Source organism: Phalacrocorax carbo (genome assembly GCF_963921805.1).
Source record: "Phalacrocorax carbo chromosome W unlocalized genomic scaffold, bPhaCar2.1 SUPER_W_unloc_4, whole genome shotgun sequence".
Lineage (NCBI taxonomy): Eukaryota > Metazoa > Chordata > Aves > Suliformes > Phalacrocoracidae > Phalacrocorax > Phalacrocorax carbo.
In genome coordinates, this window is record NW_026990255.1 from 900452 (window position 1) to 923481 (window position 23030).

Genomic DNA, 23030 nt, shown 5'->3' on the forward strand with positions numbered 1-23030 from the left:
TAATCACTTTCCTCCTGACTAAAAGGTTCCTTTGAACATATATATTCAAGGCCTGGCAAATCCAGTCTTCAAAAGACCCCAAAACAGGCCAAAAGACAAGTGGTCTTAAAGGTTCCTTCGGCCATTCAACCATACAATATTGAACCAATTTTAATTTACTTTTTCCTTTTCTGGGGCCCCTTTCATTCCAATTTCTAATCTGGTAGTTTGCTCCCTTTCTTCTGGTCCTGGGTCCTCGATTCTGTCTGACCCATCTAGGAATTTTACTGTGGCAATTCCTACAGCCCTTGGTTACCGGTAAGAGTGTCTTGCAGGGGGTTTAGGACCTATCACCCTCCCACGAATCCTATAGGAATCACTTCGGTCCTTCACCGGCCAAGTCCCTCGCGGGAGATTGGAACCACGGTTAGAAGACCTCCACAATCACTTCAGAACTAGGTTCCGTCTCAGTCACTCTCTTACACACACAGGCAACCGAATCCCACCCAACCAAACGGTATACAGCCTAAATACTTATGACTCCGTCGTCTTCGTTTGGATCTTCGCGCGCAGAATTACGGGCAAAACAAACTGCTGCAGCCGGCAAGGGAGCTTATAAAAATTAAATTCTTTGCTTGTCCCTATTCGGGTTCAGGATGGCGTTAGCCCTGACCCAACCTGACCAGGAGCCACCAAATGGTGGGGCGCCACTCCTAGATCAAGTCAGAATTCAGGAACCAAGACCATCCCAGACAAGCCCCCAATTGTTATAAAGTTTACAATTTATTGAATAGAGACAAGCAAGCAGCGCTGGATGCACAGGGGATCCTTCCACCTAACGTGCATACCGTCATACAATACTACAGGGTTTATATTCAGTTACTTAATTAATAACAATTAGTAAAAACACGCCTAAGTTTACACTCATTGGTCAGTGATAAGCATCCCACTTGCCGTTGGTCAGCCGTATTTAAATTAGCCACGCCTGCCATGTAGATTAGCACACATGCTCTTTACAGGTGTGGGGGGGGCAAGTCTTTTTGGTCCTGAATTGGGTCGGTGGTTGCAATCTCCCCCTGCCGGAATTACCTTTCCCCCAGTTTTCATGCTTTAGCGCCTTCTGAGCCAAGAAGTTCCCTGCCATCATCACTGGCCGACCTGTGGCCCCCCCCCACCTTGGCACTCTCCTTTGTATCAGGATGCTTCCACTGTTAGCAACAAATCGCCAGTCAACATTCCAACCATTAAGACAGTTAACAAGTCAATTGAACGGCCCTCGGTTACACAAGCACAAACAGTTCCATATTGACACGAATCAGATGAACACATTTTACACCAGGCTGCAAAAATCCATCATGTTTCTTTCAAAAAGGTACATGTCAAATGACTGCACATACGTTAAACTTATTTCCACTCTTAAGTTTGTAAGCTGAAGCTATTTCTATCAGTTCAATGAAGATGCTATTTTTTTTTCTTGTTTAAATTGCTGTTATGGACTCTCTTACTTGCTTCAGGCCCTGCTGGCGCCGTGATTTAATTCTGTTGCACTTGCAAGCTCTGCTCAGCGTCGCTGAGATGAGGGTGACCTTCGCTCTCTGCTCTGCCTGCAGCTGCAGGCGTGCTGTACCCCCACCGCCCACGGGCCTTGCTCACGGGAGCAGTAGGGCTCTCCCTGCCACCGACCAGGTTGCTCTCGAGGCCATGCTCATCGGCCGTTCCTGCCCACGCCCACGGTCGGCGGCCCGCAGGGAGGCCGGCACCTGGCCATACGCTGCACACGGACTTTCCAGCGGCCAGCTAGGGCCTTCACGGCACCCGCCCAGGCTGATTCGTACGACCGCGCCCTGGGCCCGCGTCTTGGTTTCGGTGACCCGTTTCGGCGGTACAACGTTCAGCTCGGGCCGCAGCGGCTCATACCACCAGCCGGGGTTGCCGCTGCCTCCCCAGTGCCCGCCTTCTCCTCAGGCTGTTCATCCTGAGCAGCTGTTGGTGCCGGTAAGAGTGATGCTGTAGAGCTGTGCCGCCGCACGGTTAATTACGGCGGCGCGGCGGCACTGGGGACTCCCGCGGGTGAGGCGGGGCGCGGCGCGTGCTGGGGATACCCCCACCGCCCCGCGCGGAGCGTTCGGGATTGTTCCCGCGGCGTTATGGCAGGGGGACTCCTGCCAGCAGGGTGGAGGCGCACCCTCCGTGGTGGTGGGAAACTCCTCCCCGGACACTCGCCGGGTCGCGCAGCTGATCTTGCGAGGTTTGGGCGCGCAGAGGATTGCGGTTCGGAATGGCGCCATTTTGGGAGTGAGGAGAGCGGGGTGTGCGTGTGCGCGCGCGCGCGCGCGCGCCGCTCTCGCATCCGGGGTTTTCTCGGTTCTTGGGGGGCGGGAGGGGGCAGCCCCTGTTAGGGGTGGCGTGGTGGTGGGCTGGGGGTGCTGGGGCTGGAGGGGCTGCCCCGTTTCTTTCTCCGCCGCGGGGTGAGGCCTATCCTCGGGGAGGGCAAGGGGAGCTTCCCGTGGCGTGGCGGCGGCGGTGGCTGCTGCTGCGTGGGGGTGGCGCGGCCGGTGAGTACCTGAACGCGGGCCGCGTCCCCGTCCCTCCCCCCCAGGGAATCAGGGTGAGCGCCCAGCGCGGGCCGGTGGAGCTCTTCCCGGGGCCCGCCGTGGTGCCGCAATAAAAGGCCCGGTTGGGACGGGGAAGCTGGGGATTTGCTCACGCACTTCACAGGCAGGCGGCCCCGAAATGGCGAAGCTTCCCCCAGGGCTGCGCTGGGGGGTTCCTTAGGTGGCTCTCACCGCTCTCCTGAGCTTGTTCTGTGCCTAAGCTCGGTGTCCCTGGCCCAAGTCAGCTCCTTTCTCTCTAGGTGCCTCCTGCAGGTCTATTTATTTTTCCCAATAAAATGAGAAATGCCCCTTTCCGGTTGTTTTTTATTCTCGGAAATTAGAGCCAGGAAAACGTTTTCACTGATAGACTGCGTTCTCCGATAAATATGCCTGCTGTTTTCTTCAGGATGTGAGTGAACGTTTAACTGAGGCTTCTGTACTTGGATTTGGCTGCCTGATTGCATGTGTGTTTGCTTTTTAAGATTCAGATTTATGTACTTGTCTAATGCCAATTCAGATTTCAGAAGGGAAACCTGATTATTTTTTTCTGGTTCTTTTTCCTGTAGGTAATTTGAGTTACAAAGAGAGTCCTGGATGTTTGGAGCCTTTTGCTTCAGGTGTTAGGGAGGAAAAAAGGGGAGACCGTCCTGCACCACCAGTTATTTCTCCCCTTTCACAAGAAGCATTGGATGTTGACCTGGGATTATTTGTCCAAGTACTTCATCCTGAAAAGGCTTCTGAAACAATCTTTAGGCATCTGAGAAGTGAATTGGAAGTTTGAAGTCATGAGTTGCTTTTTTCTAGCAATGCAGAGCACCTCACCCTTGGATGCTTTTGTCCATGTGGCATGGATACACAGCTAAATTTATCAAGTTCTGAATACTTCGGCTGCCAAGATAAAGTGCTGTTTTGCTTTTAGTTACATTTTTCTTTCAAGCAACATTTTTTTGAGTCATAGGCATAACCAGTTTTGTTAACTGGTTCCAGGTTAAATGCAGCCTGGGTCACCGTGTAGATGTTGCTGAAAAGTTTCATGGCAGATATTTTTACCTTTATCTTATTTTTTAGATTTTTCTGATATAGCCTTCTGTCGCTTTGCAGTGAGACCTATTTTCTAAATGAAGTGTCTAATATAAATCTGGTTATAATTTTTTCTTTTATATTTTATTTAACAATATTGTTGAAAAACGTTGTTGCCCATAAGCAACATGGTGGTATCCAGATAGCTGTTTACAAATGCCTCTGTTACCTGAAGCAGTTCAGATGTGAAATTTGGATTTTTGGCTTCACAGTTTGTGGTGTAAAAAGTGTATTTATTTCACCTGTAGCTAATGCTTCTTATAGTGAAATATATGTGGAATAGGCAAGAGAGGGGGAAAAAAAAAAAGCGCTTAAGGCAGAGACTTGGCAAATTTTGAAAATAGCCTTGTGAAATCTAAGCAAGAACGATGGGTAGCTGATTTCTGTGAGGTCAAATCTATGTCGAACAGCTACGAATGTAGCATTGATAAGAACTCTAAATGTTATCTCAAGGAAAACAAACTGGAAAAAAAATAAATCGCACAGTACTAACACCGTGTGCAGTTCTCTTGGATTAGGTAAGTGTTGTAGTGTTCATAAATAAATTTACACTTGAATAAACATTTTATCAGTAGAATGGTTAAACCAGTAACACTTACTCCCTAGAGGATGTTGGGTTTTTTGGTTTTTTTTGAGAACGTTGAAATGAGCTTGCAGAATCTAATTTTTACTTGCCATTTTTAATAATTAATGGAATATTTTTAAGAATTTGAAGAATATGTGTGTTACTACAAAGCAATTGGTAAGTATGAGAGTGGTTTTTCTGGGAGATTAAAAAATGTGCATCTAGACTGAATCTGTAGGTAACATCCTTCATGTTAATATTGTAAACTCAACAATGAGCTGTTATACTTATTGAACAAGTCTGCTGGATGGCTTGTGCATCTCAGTCTTTCCATTTGCATTAGACACTTTTGCAGCATGAAAGTACTGATAATGTAGCATTGCTTTTTAAAATTTCCTTCCACTGTTCTTTGTCACTTATGGAAGCCAGATATTTAGTAACAAAATTAATTTACTGCCTATGCAAGCTGGCTTTTTAATGTGTTGATATTTTAAGGTTGGGTTCAGAGTAATTTCCTATTCTGTAATGGGAATGAATGAGTGACTGGTTTGAAAGTATACCTTAAGAAACCTCCCTTACCACCTTGGAAGGATTCAAACCAAAATATAGTGGTGAACTAACCAATTGTACATGTTATTGTTAGATGTATTGCTCCCCCCCCCCCCCGTACTGATTAAATGTTTCTGAAAATATAGTTTAAATGTTGAAATTAATATATTTGCAATATATTTTTTGTAGGTTTGCTTTCAGCTGAATTACTGCTGCCTCGAAGAAAGTTAAGATGGACAGAACAACTTAATTCAAAAGTCAGTGGTAATTTTACTAAGTTTTCTCCCCCTTACCCCACTGTGATTATTCATAACGTTTTAAATAATTAAAGCATTATTGGGTAGACTGTAAACTGAGTGTCTGGTAAAGGTGACACATTTACCTTAGTTGTGACCTTTTCCAAAATTTTTCAGAGCTTATGCAATACTGAAGTATTAGTAATAGTGAGCTAATGAAAAGAAATGGTTGTCTGTATGTAAGGGCATGGCAAAGATGTTTGGGAAGATGGCTTGTGTTAATGCCTTGTAGAAAAGTAATTTTAAGCATGTGAAATTGTCTAAAGATTACTACAGTGTTTTTTGTTTTTTTTTTTTCTTCCCTGTAACTTGTTATTTTGACCATAAATGAGACTTGCACCTAAATAAGTATTTTCAGTTCTTAGGTTTGCTGAAGTAGTTCTGTTCTGTGTGTTGTCTTGTCAGTATCTAAAAGTTGATCTAGCTTCGGTATTTTGATTTCTTTGAATGGCTTTGCTGTTTTGTTATTTTAACTTCTATTTCAGTTTTGCTGTTTTGAAAGCATGGAAACTGTGGAACATGAATAGGAGTCTGTTTCTGTAATCTCTCATGGCTGTGGCTTGGGGCTCTTCTACATCAAGTCTCAGTGTGACTGGGATTGACTGAATGAACTGAGCCACATGTAAAGGAACCAAACTAACAGAATAGAATTATCTTCCTCGTTCTTTGTTTGCTGGAAAACACTTGGTAAATGGGAAGAATTCAGGTGTGAATGGCCATTTCATTAGATTTTGTCTATTATATGGCCATAAAGATAGTAATACAAGTACTTGCTTCTTAAGTCATAGAAAAAGTGATGTCTTTTTTCAAGCTATTAACTTTCAGTGCTATGAGACACTTTTACCTCTTGACAAGAGGTTCTCACTGAAATCAAGAAACTGCATTCCCTCTATTTACAAAGTAGTGACATCTTTATCTGGACTCTTCTGGATGTTTTGAAGAGTTTGCCTTTTAGCTTTATTAAATTAACTTTCTTTACATCTTTTTGGTTGCTGGTAGGATAATTCTTTTCTTTTCACCGTGTTTGCACTTGGGAAGTGCAGTTGTTCTTATTTGTATGTGTATGTATTTCACACAGATTTAGGCATGTTTTACAGCTGTGCCCTTGTACCATAAGCAAAATTCATACTTGGGTGAGGACCACTGAGGAGAAAATGCTTGGCATGCTGGTCCACTTGAATTCCTTCTTTAGGTTTTTATTTGTATAATGCTGTCAGTCTGTTAAGTGGTTTGCAGGCAACTATGAAGATTAGGACCTTGCCCCAGAGAGCTTATACTTTAAGCCTTGATGTAAACATAGCTTTTGTACTGGAATAACTGTCAGCAGCTTGGCTCTTTTACTGATGTTTTTATTCTGGTAGGATCCTAAAATGGGTACACTTGTACTGAGAAATTGTCTTGAATGGTGTAGGCTGCTCTGCTGTGTGAAAAAACTGCTGGTGGAAGCTTTTAAGAGTAAGCAGAGTTTAAACTTGCAGCAAAGCTTAAGTGGAATTAAATCTGTAAAATGATATAGGGAAATTGTGTAGATACTTAGCTGTGTTAGTACTTCACAAGATAATGTGCTTTAAGCTCTCTTTTTTTCCCTCTTCATTGTAGTGAGATTCTTCTGTTTAAAATGTATGGATAAAACAGTTTGACAGTGATAGTTCATCAATAATTTCTGGGGAAGTTGCTCTTAGCTCTTTATTTTTTAGTACTAGGGGTAAATTCTGTCCTGCAAGGAGAACTATTTGCAGACCTTATAAATGAACTTGAATGAGACTTGGCACACAGTTTGTTTTGTGGTTTTGAGCAGTAGTATTACACAGTGACTGATGATAATGCCCTATATGGTGCTATCAAGTCTTCCACAATCATCTCCTTTCATATTTTGGGTAAACATAGTCTGGGAAACAGCTGAAATTATATAGAGTAGTTTTTCTGCTTTATATACTCAGGATATTTCAAAACTGCCGCCTTTTCCAACTGCTTTTTCTTCAGATCCTTGTGAAGACTCCTAAGTGCAAAAGCATTCCTGATGATTTTGTTACATAATGTATGCTGAACTGGGTGGTGATGTTAGTGCACTAACACTTCAGCTTTTGGACTTCCAACCTTGCAGAGGACAAGAGATTAGTGTTTATCCAGCTTTCTGCTAGATGGTACTGCAAGCGTAGGATTTCAAGCAGAAGGAACCTGGTTGCAGTTTACCTTCAAATGTGAAGTTATTCTGTGTTAGAGAATAGTTAGCTCTTTTTAATTTACATTTTGGTACAGTGCAAGAAGGAAAAACTTTTTTGGATAAAAGTGATGATCAAGGTATTTTAAGCTTACTAACTTTGGCTATTTCTAAAAGATTTCCTAAAAGATGTTTTGGTTTTTGTGACAAAAATATTTGATTCACAGAAGTGATGTAAATCCTGTTGCTAGTGAACCATATCTATATACAGAAAGGGGACTGTATGATAAGGAGCAGTGGTTGGGATTTTTAGGACACCAGTGTCCCACCAAGTCTGCTGACATTCTAGCTCCTTACGCAAAACAAAGGTAGTGAGTGCACTTCAGTTGATTCATCCTCACATAAGGAATTTGAGCCCTAAGTAGAAATGAAGGTGGGTTTTTCTTAGGTGGTTTTGTTTGGTTTTGCTAAGTCACTCACTGTAAAGCTAGGTTTCAGGGCTGTGTCTGTACTAGAAAATGTGTTGGTTTTTTTATGGTTTAAAAATTGACTGTTTGATTCCATACATTTCTCATACCCTGGCATGTCATAAGACTTTTGGAGGTGTTCAAATTTGACAGAGGGCTTTGTCCCATGCTCAGTGTTCTGCAGGAAGCTTTAGTTCTCATATTTTAATTTTTTTTTTTAAAGATGAGGCAAGAAGGTAAATTAAAAAAATGATGGATATTTTCTTTTATACTTCCTCATTGTCCACTGTTAGAAGAAGAGGCTTCAGCTGAATTGTTCGGAACTTGTTAATGTCTGTTGAACCACTGGGAGAGAAGACCTTTAAAGGTTCAACTCCCTTTCCTTTTATTGGAGGTGTGAGTCTTTGACAATAAATTTTAGAGAACCAAAGAACTTGAGAGAATTACCGTATCCAAACTTAAACTTGTTTGTAAATTATCATTGAAATGTAGTGGAGGGGTGACATGCACATTGTCCTTTCAAAGTGTTAAAAGGTTGGTTGTAAAGATTGAAGCTTATTCTTTTGTTGTGGCTGTGTATTTACATGGAGAGAAAATAAGGGAAATAAATAATCTTTAGTTCAAGTAGTTGTCATGCTTTTGCAGCAATTTGTGATCAGTAGAAATGCTTCTGTTTTCAAAAACTCCATAAAGCTTGTGTTAGGGTTTGAATATTCTTTTCTCTTTTAATAATATACAAATTTTGGATAGTAAAAGAACAACTTGAAATTAGCTTGTTTTGCTTTGTTCAAACTAAATGAATGATGGAGTAAGGAAGATCTCTGATGAGCTCTGTTTTTGAAGGAGAATAAAATTTGAGATGTATAGGGTTTAAACAAAAGTATTTAAAGCTTGCACTTACCAACTTCAAATTAGCGCTACTCTTGACTAGAGATAACAGGGAAGGATATTTTATCACAAGAAATTTTCAGTTCGAAAGAAAATGGGGGTGGGGGGGTGGGTTGTGGCAGAAGGAAAAAAACTTTTGATGGAGTAGGTTATTTTAATGACTTGCTTGGTTGAGAAAAATCCTGAACGCTTCTGTTTCTGAAGAAGAGAGACTGTGTAGTCTGATGGTTAGGATTTGAGCATATAGTTTCTTTGCCGAATTCAGAGCAAAACTTTATAGTTCTGTGGCTGATGCTAAGTAGGTGAAGTAAACATTTGAAGCTGGCCCAAGATGGGAGAACTGAAGGGTCAATTTATTCTGTAGCTCTGTTATTCCAGAGTTGCTCTGTTTTAGTGAGAACTTTGCCTGCTGCTGATGCTTCTTCAGGAGGAAAAAAAATTTGACCTTGGCAAATAGCTTTCTCTTGTTGTTGTGAAATGCAGTACAGTTGATATTTGGCATATCTCTGATAGTGAACATTCAGTCTTAATTCCCTTATAGAAAATTGTGTCTCCCTTCCCTTCTTGTAGATGGCTGATCTTTTCTAAGATGTCATACAGACCTGCTTATTGGGCCCCTCTGAAATTCATATATGCTTGGTTTGTCTTCCTGAGTTAATAAGGATGTGATATACTTGCTGTAGCTCATTACCAAGGAAGCAAAGCAGTAGCAACAGACTTGAGACACTAACATATAACCTTTTATTTTTCTACTCTCATAACAACACTATATTATATTTCAATTGTGATGGCGTGCAACCTTCTTTTACCCCATTTATAAATTTTATACTAAAAATTATGATGACAAGGTGAAGGTGGGTTATCAAACAAGTGTGTAGCTGAGGGGTGGAGTTGAGGTTCAACATGCAATTTGTGGTGTGCTGTACTTATGCTAATAATCTGTGAGGCATTAGGTAAAAGATCATAGGGTATGTGCCGCTTAGATATGTGTACATGCTAATTTTAGATTTTTCTGAAATCTGTATATGTGCATATGTCCATGTGCTTTTAACATTTATTCTGTTCATGGATTTCTCTATGCAAATCAATAGACTGAAGTTCCAAACTGGTCTTCGGGGAGTATAAAGAAAGCTGAATTTATATCGCCTTTCTAACTGTGGGAATTCACATCTTAAAGCTTCCTTAATTTTTTTCTGTTAATAACCTTACTGCTCTACTCACAAGCTTCAAGTATTCTTACCTATTTGAGTTTATATTGCCTTTTCTTTTAATCATCTTCTAACAATCTCTGAGATACCTACAAATACAGACTGCTTCCTGTAAAATAATTTAGGCTATCCACAGAGTGTGAGAAGTATAGAAGCTGAAAATGCAGAACTATTTTTCCTTGTCTCTAGTTTCTGGTGAGATGGGTTCAGTTGACAAGGATTTTTTTCCCTAATTTTTAGCATTATTTTAAAATTTGTTAGACAAACTAGTGTAGGTAGTTCAGACAAATAGTGTTATCAAATGTATCTTGCCAACAATAACGAAATCTGTCTTAAATGTTGAAGATACCTTTCTGGGCTAGGGAAATATTTTTATTTTGTACACTGAAGAGACCTTCCTGAAGTTGGACCTGTTCAGTACCAGTGGGACTAGACTGTCTTTCCTCTGCCAGCTAAATACTGGTTAGACAAGTTAAACAACATGCCCTTAAAATTGGGTGGGATGGTCTCTGATTTCATGTCCTTGTCATCTTAAAGTTCTGCTATGCTTTTTTTTTTCTCCACCCTTGGTGGAGGAGGATCAGATTAGGGAATACTTAAGTAAGACATACATAAGTCCATGGGGCCTGACAGGATGCACCCACGAGCGCAGAAGGAGCTGGCTGATGTCCTTGCAAGGCCATTCTTGATTATCTTTGAGAGGTCATGGTGATCGGGAGAGGCTCTTGAGTACTAGAAGAGAGCGAATGTCAATCCTTTCATCAAAAAGGGTAAGAAGGAGGATCCAGGGAACTACAGGTTGGTCAGCCTCACTTACAGTCCATGGGAAGGTGGTAGAGCAACTAATATTTCCAAACACATGAAGGACAAGAAGGTGAGTGGGAGCAGTCAGCATAGCTTTATGAAGGGGATATCATGCCTAACCAAGCTAGTAGCCCTCTACAATGAGGTGACTAGCTTGGTAGATGAAGGGTGCAATGGATGTTGTTTATCTTGACTTCAGTAAGGCTTTTGACACTGTCTTCTGTGATATTCTCATAGAGAAGCTGACAAAGTATGTGTTAGAGAAGTGAACAGTTAAGTGTATAAAAAACTGGCTGAATGGCTAGGCCCAGCCCCTCAGGGTTATGATCAGTGGCACAAAGAGCATTTGAAGGAAGTAATTAGTCTTGTACCCCCAGGGTTCAATACTGGAGCCAGAACTATTTAAGATCTTAATTAATGACCTGGACCATGGGGCAGAGTTTACCCTAGCAGGTTTGAGATCATACAAAATGGGGAGGAGTGGCTGATATACTAGAAGCCTGTGCTGCCATTCAGAGAAACCTGGACAGGCTAGAGAACTGGACAGAGGATCCTCATGAGGTTCAGCAAAGGGGGAAATGCAAAGTCCTGCATCTGGGGAGTAGTAGCTGCATATGTCAGTACATGCTGGGGGCTGATCAGCTGTGCAGAGAACAACCTGGGGGTTCTGTTGGACAACAAGCTATGAGCCAGCAACGCATCCTCACAACAAAGGCAGCCAACAGCACCACGGGCTACATTAGGACATTAGGAAGAGCATTGCCAGCAGATCAAGGGAAGTTCATCCTTCTCTACTTAACACTGGTGTATTGGGTTTGCGTGGCGAGGTTGTTTTTTTTTTTTGGGGGTGTGTGTGTGGGGGGGTGTGTGTGTGCGCGCGCTACGGGGGGCTTCTGTGAGAAGCTGCTAGAAGAAGCTGCTAGAAGCTTCCCCTATGTCCGATGGAACCAGTGTCAGCCCTGCTCCAAAACAGACCTGCTGCTGGCCAAGGCTGAGCCAATCTGTGATGGTGGTAGTGCCGCTGGGATAACATATTTAAGAAGGGGAAAAAACCTGCTGTGCAACAGCAGCTGGGAGAGAGGAGTGACAATATGTGAAAGGAACAACTCTGCAGACACCAAGGTCAATGAAGAAGGGGGAGGAGGTGTTCCGGGTGCCAGGGCAGAGATTCCTGTGAAGACCGTGGTGAGGCAGGCAGTCCCACTGCAGCCCATGGAGGTTAATGGTGGAGCAGATATCCACCTGCAGCCTGTGGAGGACCCCACACTGGAGCAGGTGGATGTGCCCTGAGGGAGGCTGTGACCCCATGGAGAGCCTGTGCTGGAGCAGGCTCCTGGCAGGACCTGGGACCCCATGGAGAGAGGAGCCCACACTGGAGCAGGTTTGCTGGCAGGACTTGTGACCCTGTGGGGGACCCATGCTGGAGCAGTCTGTTCCTGAAGGACTGCACCCCATGGAGAGGACACATGGGAAGGACCTGTGCTGGAGCAGTTTGTGAAGAACTGCAGCCCATGGGAAGGACCCATGTTGGAGCAGTTTGTGGAGGACTGTCTCCTGTGGGAGGGACCCCACGCTGGAGCATGGGAAGAACATGAGGAGGAAGGAGCAGCAGAAACAATGTGTGATGAACTGACCACAACCCCCATTCCCTATCCCCCTGTGCTGCTGAGGGGGAGGAGGTAGAGAAAATCGGGAGTGAGGTTGAGCCTGGGAAGAAGGGAGGGGTGGGGGGAAGGTGTCTTAAGATTTGGTTTTATTTTCTCATTACCCTACTCTGATTTAATTGTTAATACATTAAGCTAATTTCCCCAAGTTGAGTCTGTTTTTCCCATGATGGTAACTGGTGAGTGATCTCTCCCTGTCCTTATTCTGACCCATGAGCCTTTCATTATATTTTCTTTCCCCTGTCCAGCTGAGGAGGGGAAGTGATAGAGCAGCTTTGGGCATCTGGCATCCAACCAGGGTCAAGGCACCACAACTGGTGAGGCCACACAGGGTGCTATGTCCAGTTATAGGCTCCCTTGTACAAGAAAGATATAGACCTAGTGGAGTGAGTCTGGCAAAGAGCCGCAAAGTTGATTAAGGGACTGGAGCATCTTTCTTATGGGGAGAGGCTGATATTCTTTTTGATCTTTGAAGGAAGTACGAGTTGATTCTCAGTCTTTCAAAACACTATGGATGTTCCATTTTAATTTTTCAGAAGATACTTTCCAGATTTAGAATTAGTAAGCCATCAAAATCATATTTTTCTCATGTAAAATTATGTGACAGTGAAAATTATGAGGGAGACTGTATTCGTTAATGCTGTTGAGACAAGAGTAGTTATGCCTTCAAAAGGATGTTACAAGGTAGCAATGTTTCGTTACAAGGTGATGCTTAAAGTTCATAACCCTGTCTGTGATAAATTGAAGAGCTGCATTGTTGAGACATTCCTCTTATAATCTGTAATTGGTGTGGGTGTGGGAAAATAAAAGGTAGGATTACATGTTTTTACGCTTGATTCTTATGAGTCACAACATTGTTATAGTGTTTATAGTTAAATATATTAAAAATGTGATACCAAATGCATTTCCTCTAGTTAGAGCTATTTAAACCATTGAAAACAAAAATGAAAATAGTCTCCAAAAAATCACAGCAGTTAAATGTGAGTGCATGTTACCTTATATGCCACAGTCCTTTCAGGAATCTGTACTTTAATAATCAGGCTCATTTTTTCTTATTTGACCTGTTTCTAGAAAACAAAACATGGAACAGGAGTCCTTTTTCCAACTCCTGAAGAGTATTACACGCTTCCAGAGATGCTGTTTAGCTATTTTTAGTGTTGTGTGAATAGACAAATATACGGGGGGGGATTTCTAATGCTAGAAAGATCTGATGAATGGATGTGAAGATAGAAGAAATTTTGAATTAAGGATCATCTTTATAATGGAGCAAAAGTGATCACTAAATTTTAGTGTAACCAGTTTATTCCAGACCTCAGTGTCCTTTGTTTTCTTGATATGTTTAAGGCTAGGTTGGAGACATTTGTAAAGGAAATTACTATTGTTCCACTGTGTTAGCAGTAGCAGTGCAGGAGACGTGAATTTCTAGTATGTGAAGGAAGTAGGGTGTCATGGTTTTAGCTGGGATAGAGTTAATTTTCTTCACTGTAGCTGGCATAGTGCTGTGCTTTGAACTTCATATGAAAATAATGTTGATAACACAGATGTTTTAGTTGTTGCTAGGTAGTGCTTATACTACTTGAGGACATTTCTAGCTTCCCATGCTCTGCCGGGTGCACAAGAAGCCGGGAGGGGAGGGGGCACAGCTAAGAGAACGGATTCAAACCGGCCAAAGGGATATTCCATATCATGTAACATCATGCCCAGTATGTTAACTGGGGGAGCTGGCCGGTGGAGGGAAGCAATCGTGGCTCGGGGACCAACAGTGTCGGTCAGCGGGTGGTGAGCGGTTGTATTAGGTGTTGTTTGGATTTTTGGGTGTTTTTTCCCTCCTCCCAAGGGTTCATCTCTCTTTCTCTCTCTTGTTATTTTCTTTTTCATTATATTACCATTATTATTATTGCTATTACTGTTTTAATTATTAAACTGTTCTTATCTCAACCTGTGAGATGTTCTTACTTTGGCCCTTCTGATTCTCTCCCCCATCCCACAGGGGTGGGAGGAGTGAGCGAGTGGCTGTGTGGTATTTAGTTGCTGACTGGGACTAAACCACAACATCAGGTTAGATCATAAAGGTTCCAGTGTTTGAGTTGGAGACTTGGGCTTTGTTTTGTTTTAAAGCTTTGTCAGTTCTAATTGTTCCCAGCATTTCATAGATGGAAACAAAAATGTCTAGGTCTGTGTACTTGCCTTATCTTTTTTGCTCCGTGGCTTTTGCCAGCACAACTGCTTCCTGGTTGTTGGGGTTTAGCCCCAGTCAGCAACCAAGCACCACGCAGCTGCTCGCTCACTCCCCCCTGGTGGGATGGGGTAGAGAATCAGAAGAGTAAAAGTGAGGCAACACATGGTTTGAGATAAAGACAGTTTAATAGGTAAAGCAAAAGCCATGTGCACAAGCAAAGCAAAACAAGGAATTTATTCACTAATTCTCATGGGCAGGCAGGTGTTCAGCCATCTCCAGGAAAACAGGGCTCCATCACATGTAACAGTTACTTGGGAAGACAAATGCCATTACTCCAAACGTCCCCTACCTTCCTCTTTCTTCCCCAGCTTTATATACTGAGCATAATGTCATATGGTATGGAATATCCCTTTGGTGAGTTGGGGTCAGCTGTCCTGGCTGTGTCCCCTCCCAGCTTCTTGTGCCCCTGGCAGAGCATGGGAAGCTGAAAAATTCCTTGACCAGTGTAAGTGCTACTTAGCAACAGCCAAAACATCTCCACATTATCACCACTGTCTCCAGCAAAAATCCAAAACATAGCCCCATACTAGCTACTACGAAGAAATTTAACTCTATCCCAGCTGAAACCAGGACACTGGTTCAGTGCTGCTGCTAAGTGAGTTAATAACTGCACCTGATTCTGTCTGTAGTGACTCTACAATTACTCTCTCTGTAATGAGTTTGGTATTTGCCTGTACTCTCTTCCCTTTTTTTTTTTTAATGTGCTACACAGAGATATGAGCTGGACTAACAGATGCTTGCTAGGGTTCTGCAGTATGCTTAGCCTTTAATGTGCTCTCTCATGCTTCAGTAGTGGTTAGAAACTACTGCCACATATTGCCAGTCTGCTGATTTGGTGAAGTTGTTCAGGAGTAAAGGAGGGTGAAACATGTAACTGATATAGTTGTGGTGGCAGGATTCCCTAATTTAAGACAAATGGTATGAGAATGAGTAAGCATCCCATGTGTGGTGTGGGGTTTTTTTGGTTTGTGGTTCCCCCCGGTAAACATAGGGGGAAAAGATAATTTAAAAAGATATTTTTTTACTGCAAGAAACTACACAAATGTGAGAAATTGTGTTCCATAATGCTCTTTTGAGTAGTTTGTTCAACTGGATCTCCTTGATCTATGTATTTCATGCCCTTGTCTTATGTGCTAACTGCACGGAGGTTTTTAGCTTGCAAACAAAACGTAAATGTTAGTCATTTTGGCTGTCACATTTTTTCCCAGTAATAGCGAATTAAAGGTTGCAGGTAATGTGAAAATTGTAATATAAGGTGAAGCTTGAAGAAGCACTTTGCTAAAGTAATCTGAAAGTAAATTAATCTGAAAGTTCATGAATACAGGGTGTTTTCTGTTTTTGTACCACATTGAATTCTGTGTTATTGCAGAAAAAACTGTATATATGTTGGTTGTAGTGCGCAGTCTTCACATTTAAAAACTTTGGTTTTTAAATACTGGATCTATTTAAAGTAGCAGGGGAGAGAGGAAAAAAACTTGCTGGGGGAATGGTATTCTCATACAGTTAGTTACTACCTAAGATGGGGAAAAAACTGGATTAATCATTACAATGTTATCTTTGTGCACATGCATTGTGTTACATGTTAAACTCTTTAGTTACAATTATTAGTTCTGACTTATAAGCATAATAGGAATTGTCAGGTTCAAATTTGTGTTAAGTCTTAAAGTTGTTCCAGAATTTTATTCTTCTGATCTTCAAAACTGTGTTTGGCCTAAATCTGTTATGACTGGTATCTTCTTGTGATTCTTATGGTGTTTTGGATTAAGACATCTCTTTTTTTTTTTTTTTCTTGGTGGAATTTACTCCTTCAGATGTTTATAACCACTATTTAAATACAACTTAGGTCCTAATTTTGTGAGGCAAAGCAAGCCCAAGTAGTTTTTAGACTTTTCTTGTCCCCAATCACTGAAATACTTCATGCAATAATGAACTAAAATTTTAAATTTCTGTGCTGTTATTCCAAGTGTGACTTTTACTTGTATCTTTTTCTGTGATGATTTAAAAAAGAAAAATGTAGTATTGCAGGGAAAATTGACTGTACAGTTTAAGATTTTATTTCTTTTTACTTAATTTGGTAAGCACAAGCTAAACTAACAATAGTCGGTTTAGTTTCCATATTTTTTTGTTTTTGTTTTTTTTTCCAGTTTTGGGAGTTGACTCTAGCTGTTTTTTCTTAGCCTTTTTGTAGAAGTCTTGACTTCATACAGTGACTTTCTGCTTCTCAGCATGTTACTACTTTTTCTAAAACAGAGGCAATATGTTAAATTTTCCTGAATGCTCTTCAGATGAGACAAATAAGTTTAAAAAGTGTGTATTTCCAGGTGCTTTAAAACTGGTGAAAAATACTTTCTGTTGCAAAAGGACCTTATTGACTCAACCCTAAAAAATCCACAACCTAGTAGCCCAACCTTTTTGGATGTTGGTTAAGCATACTTAGTGCAGTGTTCTTATTTCAGCTGCTCATGTGGCTCAAAGTGGGTGACTGAGTTATATTTATGACAAATCTCTTCACTGTACATCACTTGGAACCAGCTGTTCTTTATTCTTTGGCATTCACTGCCTTATTATTGAAGAACATACTTCACAAAACTATAAACTTAAATTTTATGTAATTGAATATTGGAATAATTGTTGCATGTCACCTGAAACAAAATGCTCTACAGACTTCTCTGATACATCCCACAAGAAGTAAAATTTGAGAGCAGTTTTTTCTTTGCTGTAAACTATTCTGCTATCCTCAACACAGCAAAAGATAAATTTTATCTGAATTCATGGGCTACGGAAGACTTTCTTTTCTGAAGTCACTACACAGTACTTGAATCAGACACCACAGACTATTACTGAGATTAGGCTGAACATTTTGACCAGTCTGATTAAAGAAACTTAAATGCGTTTGAGTGTTAACAGTATGAGGATAACAGTACTTCAGTATCTTTCTTGCCTTTCTAGAATTGTGCAGCTCTGCTTCAGTAATAGACAACCTGAACCAAGTTAGCTTTTATGATACTTTTGTTAGAGAATGGTAGGTATATTTTGAGTTTGTGCTACCAGGGAATGATGAATTCATCATTCAATTATGAGTTTGGGGCCTGATCTTTTGTTATCAAGAGAGTTTCTGAAATCAGTGGAATAGTGTTCAGATCTGTGGAGCTTACCTCAATAAGCTTACTTCTGATAGCTATATTAATGCTGGGAGTATAACAGCTGTTTTTATCAGTATTAATGAACAGTGGTTGATCTGTTGTATGTTTATGTAAGAGAAGGGTTGCTAGCAGACAAATGAGTTTTGTGTTCTGTCAGCATAATTAAAGCAAATTCCGGTAAATGCTTGTATGGGTGCATATTATTTACTTTCATTCTATTCAAATACTTTAAATGAATTTTTAAAAAATTTATTTAGAAGTAGGGCAGTCTCATGTTTCTGAAAGGCAGAAGTGTTTTTCTAAGTTGTTGATCAATGTTACCTGTTTGCCTTAGTGGCTCCTCAGTCTTCGTAAAGGCAGCTCTTGTTTGATGTCAGGCTGGAAGAATATATCAAGTGAATTTCTAAAGAAGTATCTTCAGTATTTTTATTAATAATTTCAATCATGAAATGGAGTGTATGCTTATTAAATTTGTAGATACTATGAATCTGAATAGAGGTTGCAAGTGTTTTGGGGGACACAATGCAGAAATGTCTCTGCTGGGGATAGCTTGAGAAGAAATGGACTTGAATAGCAGGAAAAAAGACTTATGTCAGACCTTATAGAAGAAACCTTTCTAGTGATGTAAAAGTAGTTCAATACTGGGAATGTTGCAAAGGAAAGTAATAGTCTCAGTTGTTGGTCTACCTTAAGTTGGAAAGCAGCAAAGAATCAGTCAAACTGATGTTTGGCAACCAAGCTGATCACAAAGGGTTTAAGCATAGCAAATTCTGTCTGTGGCAGCAGAGTGGTCTTGCTGACATCCAATTCTCACTTTTTATGAGCTATTTTCAATTTACCAAAAATATCTTCCTAAGACTAAAGAGTATCCTAGAGCCATCAGATATTTACTAGATCATCAAAACAGACCTCATGTTTGTAGTGAAAATATTTTGATATTAAAATGCATTCTAGGACAAACTTGTTGGCAAAATCAGAAAGGTAGCATCTATAAGAGTATTTATGAAGCCTGGTAAAACATGGTATTGTCAACTTAAAGCTGGGTAGCCTGTGTACTCTAAAATGTAGTTTTAAAAAAAGATATTAGTATTTGTCCTCTTCTGATCTGTGTGTTGCCCAATTTAATTATAGATAGGGTATTTGTGCCTTTTAGAAGTTAGTGAGTAAATAAGGTTTAATAATGAAAATACTCTATTTTCCTGTATCTAATTGCCAGACCAATAATATGTACAATCAGATGAGAGAAAGTGTTTCCTTAACCTCAGTGGTGTGGAGATCAGTATCTTCAGTAGTTGCTTTTCTTGGAGGTCTTTAAATGTAAACCTATGAAATTGGTTCTAAAAGTACATCTATGATTTTGTTATTGTTCTTTTACCAAAATTAGCTGGAAGAATTAGGCCTAAGAGTTTCTTTTATGAGTTTATTGAAATTTACAGATATTCTGCTGCTGACTTGTCACACTAAGTATTGCTTAGTTTTGGCCCAGGCTTCTTTATTTGTCACTTCACTATACTGTTCTGGAGAAAAGGGATTGATTCATTTCACGCAGCAGCACTATCAAAAACCTTTTTAGAGCTTTTAGTTGGAGAACTGAGAACATGTGGAACACTTGAATCTGCTTTTAGACTAATTTTTGTGGGAAGAAATATGTACCTTGTTTCAGTGAGCTGTGGACAAAGTTTGGTTAAAAACACCTTTCCAGTCCTTAGATACCTGGTGATCACAAAGTCTCACCTTGTTGTGGTTCAGCCTCAGTTGGCAACTAAACACCACGCAGCCACTTGCTCGCTCCCCTCACCCCTGTGGGATGGGGAAGAGAATCGGAAGAGCAATAGAACTTGTGGGTTGAGATAAGCACACTTTAATTATAATAAAATAATAATTATAATAATAATTATTATTATGACAATAATGTTAATATAATAAAATGGAAAAGGAAGGGAAAGAAAAAAAAGGAAACCCACAGAAACATGAACGATACAACTGCTCACCACCCACCGACCGACGCTGCCTTTCATACTGCTTTTCAACTTCTGACATTTATTATAGAGTGGGGCTTCTTCAGCTCGTGTCACCTCGTCCTCTGGTGATATTCCAAAGTCTTTGCCTTCTGGCCAGTCCATAATCACTTCCAAGATTCCTGGGCAACTGGGGTTTCGTATTCGAGCCCGTTGGGCGATCAGTGCAACCCATGTACTCCACGTAGCATCAGTTGCGTGATGTGTAGAGGGGACGTTTCCTTTGAACATCCAGCCCAGCACTGGCAGTTGGGGTGCCAGGAGCAACTGTGCTTCAGTACCAACCACTTCTGAAGCAGCTCGGACCCCTTCATATGCTGCCAATATCTCTTTTTCAGTTGGAGTATAGCGGGCTTTGTACCCTCTGTATCCCCGACTCGAAAACCATAGGGGTCAACCTCAGGTCTCCCCATGTGCCTTCTGCCAGACACTTCAGGTAGGACTATTCTCCCTGGCTGCGGTGTAGAGTACATTTTTTTACATCTTGTCCTGCCCGGACTGGCCCAAGGCCTACTGCATGAACTATTTCCTGTTTAATCTGTTCAAAGGCTTGTCGTTGCTCAGGGCCCCATTTGAAATCATTCTTCTTCCGGGTCACTGGATAGAGAGGGCTTGCGATCAGACTGTAATTTGGAATATGCATTCTCCAAAAACCCACAACGCCTAAAAATGACTGTGTTTCCTTTTTGCTAGTTGGTGGAGACATGGCTGCTATTTTGTTGATCACATCCATTGGAATCTGACGACGGCCATCTTGCCATTTGATTCCTAAGAACTGGATCTCTTGTGCGGGTCCCTTCACCTTGCTTTGTTTTATGGCAAAACCGGCCTTCGGAAGGATTTGGACTATTTTCTCTCCTTTCTCAAAAACTACTTCTGCTGTATTGCCCCACACAATGATGTCATCAATGTATTGAAGGTGTTCTGGAGCTTCTCCCTGTTCCAGTACAGTCTGGATCAGTCCATGGCAAATGGTAGGACTGTGTTTCCACCCCTGGGGCAGTCGATTCCAGGTATACTGGACGCCCCTCCAAATGAAAGCAAACTGTGGCCTGCACTCTGCTGCCAGAGGGATTGAGAAGAATGCATGAGCAATATCAGTTGTGGCATACCACTTGTCTGCCTTTGACTCCAGTTCGTATTGAAGTTCTAGTATGTCTGGCACAGCAGCACTCAATGTTGGAGTGACTTCATTTAGGCCACGATAGTCTACTGTTAGCCTCCACTCTCCATTAGACTCTCCGTTAGACTTCTGCAGTGGCCATATAGGACTTGTAAAAGGGTCTTACTGATCACTCCTTGGCTCTCCAGTCGACGAAGCAGCTCATGGATGGGAACCAGGGAGTCTCGGTTGCTCCGATATTGCCACCGGTGCACTGTTGTGGTGGCAATCAGCACCTGTTGTTCTTTGACCCTCAGCAACCCCACAACAGAAGGGTCCTTCTAGAGGCCAGGCAAGGTAGACAGCTGTTTATTTTCCTCCGTCTCCAAGGCAGCTACACCAAAAGCCCATTTGTACCCTTTTGGGTCCTTGAAATACCCTCTCCTGAGGTAGTCTATGCCAAGGATGCACGGAGCCTCTGGGCCAGTCACAATGGGGTGCTTTTGCCACTCATTCCCAGTTAGGCTCACTTTGGCCTCCAATACAGTTAGCTCTGGGGATCCCCCTGTCACTCCAGCAATGCTGATGGGTTCTTCCCCTAGTTAGTTTGATGGCATTAAGGTGCGCTGTGGACCAGTGTCCACTAAAGCTTTATACTCCTGTGGGTCGGACGTGCCAGGCCATCGGATCCACACAGTTCAGTAAACCCGGTTATCCCTTTCCTCCACCCAGCTGGAGGCAGGGCCCCTCTAGTCCTGATCGGACAATTTTTGCTCACTTGTAAATATGAATCACAAGTGTTTCTATTAAGATCAGAATGAAAATCAGTGCTTCTGTTTCTCTGTCTGGGGATTTGCTTACTGGAAACTGGAGCAGTAGCTTCCCTGGAGGAGCCCCTGACTGATTGTTTTTCTTGCAGCTCACGTGCCCGTGCCTCTAGGGTTGCGGTAGGTTTTGCATTCCTCTTCTTCATGTTCTTTCTGTGGTTACGGAGGTAAAACCATGGGGTGTCCCGTCATGTGTATCCTTTCTGTTGAGTAAAGGGACGCTTACCCCTAACGGCTGAGATATGGGTCCCTACTGGTGGGGAGTAGGACTTATCTTCATTGAATTGCTGGAACTCCCAGGACAGTTTCTCCATAGCCGAGTCGAGGGAGGAACAGAGATTTGCTTCATACTCCTGGAGTTTATTAATCAACTCTGCCACCGTTGGTGTCTCGTCATCTTTCCAGGGTATTATTGCCAATGAGTTTCTATGCGTTGATGGTGCGCTCCCTACAAACATCCGCCACATGGGTCGTGTGCACTGGGCTGCTTCTGGATCTTTGGATGACTGTTGATAGTCTAGGTCACTATTACTCACCTCAAGTACGGCTAGTTCCCTCAGGTTATGGATACATTTCTATATTGGTCATCGGTTTTCCTAGGTGAAATACAATATCTTCTTTGAAGGGGTACCTTTCTCTGGCACTTGACAGGACTTGCCTCCAGAGGCTGAGGGATTGTTTCCTTTTTCCAAGTGCTTTGTCAATGCCCCCTTGCCTAGAGAGGGATCCCAGTTGTTTGGCTTCCTTCCCCTCTAATTCTAGCCTGCTGGCCCCATTATCCTGGCATTGGAGCAGCCAGGTGATAATGTGCTCACCTGAACTACGGCTGAAACCTTTCCGTATATCCTGCAACTCACTCAAGGATAGGGATCAGGTAGTTCCCGTTTCTTGTACGCATTCTTCCTCTTTCTCCTGTTCTTGTAATGGCCCTGGTTTTTCACTCTCTCTTTCTAAATGAGTTAACTTTCTCTTCCAAGATTTCTTCTTGCGTATAGGGGCGACTGATACTGGCATGGGTTGATCCTCTGATTCAGCTGCAACACTTGTCACGGGGGTTGGAGTGGCCGCAGTGCTTCTCACTTTCCTTGTCTTTGTCATTTTAGATCCAGAGGCCTTCTCTTCCCCTTGGGGGTACTGAATAGTGTTAAATAGGGCTTGATAGGCATGGGCCAGGCCCCAGCACATTGCAGTGATTGTACCTTTCTGGGATTGCCAGGGTGACAACATGCTTCCTCCAAATATTCTACTAATTTTTCATAATTCTGCACTTCTTCAGGGGTGAAGTCCCACGACACTGGGGGTGCCCACCGTCTTAGGCATTTGCCCGTATGTCATGGTTTAGTCGGCAGCTCAGCCCCACACAGTCGCTCACTCGCTCCCCCACTGGTAGATAGGGGAGAGAATCAGAAGGGTAACGCTCGTGGGCTGGGATAAGAACAGTTTAAT

At 42.1% G+C, this 23030-nt stretch overlaps 1 protein-coding gene across 6 annotated transcripts in view; it reads left to right on the forward strand.

Annotated features, from left to right (window-relative positions):
- The first annotated feature begins 1715 nt into the window (after window positions 1-1715).
- Window positions 1716-23030, forward strand: part of LOC135310873 (vasculin-like) — a 54862-nt gene continuing 33547 nt past the window's right edge. For 2 of the 6 annotated variants that reach the window (XM_064439955.1, XM_064439961.1), the window contains exons 1-3: window positions 2385-2534; window positions 3140-4171; window positions 4957-5024. The gene's annotated coding sequence lies outside the window, so the exon portion shown is untranslated. Of the gene's footprint in view, window positions 1975-2158; window positions 2291-2384; window positions 2535-3017; window positions 3038-3139; window positions 4172-4956; window positions 5025-23030 lie in introns of those variants that run through there. The other 4 variants (XM_064439958.1, XM_064439956.1, XM_064439957.1 and 1 more) reach the window with 4 other exon arrangements.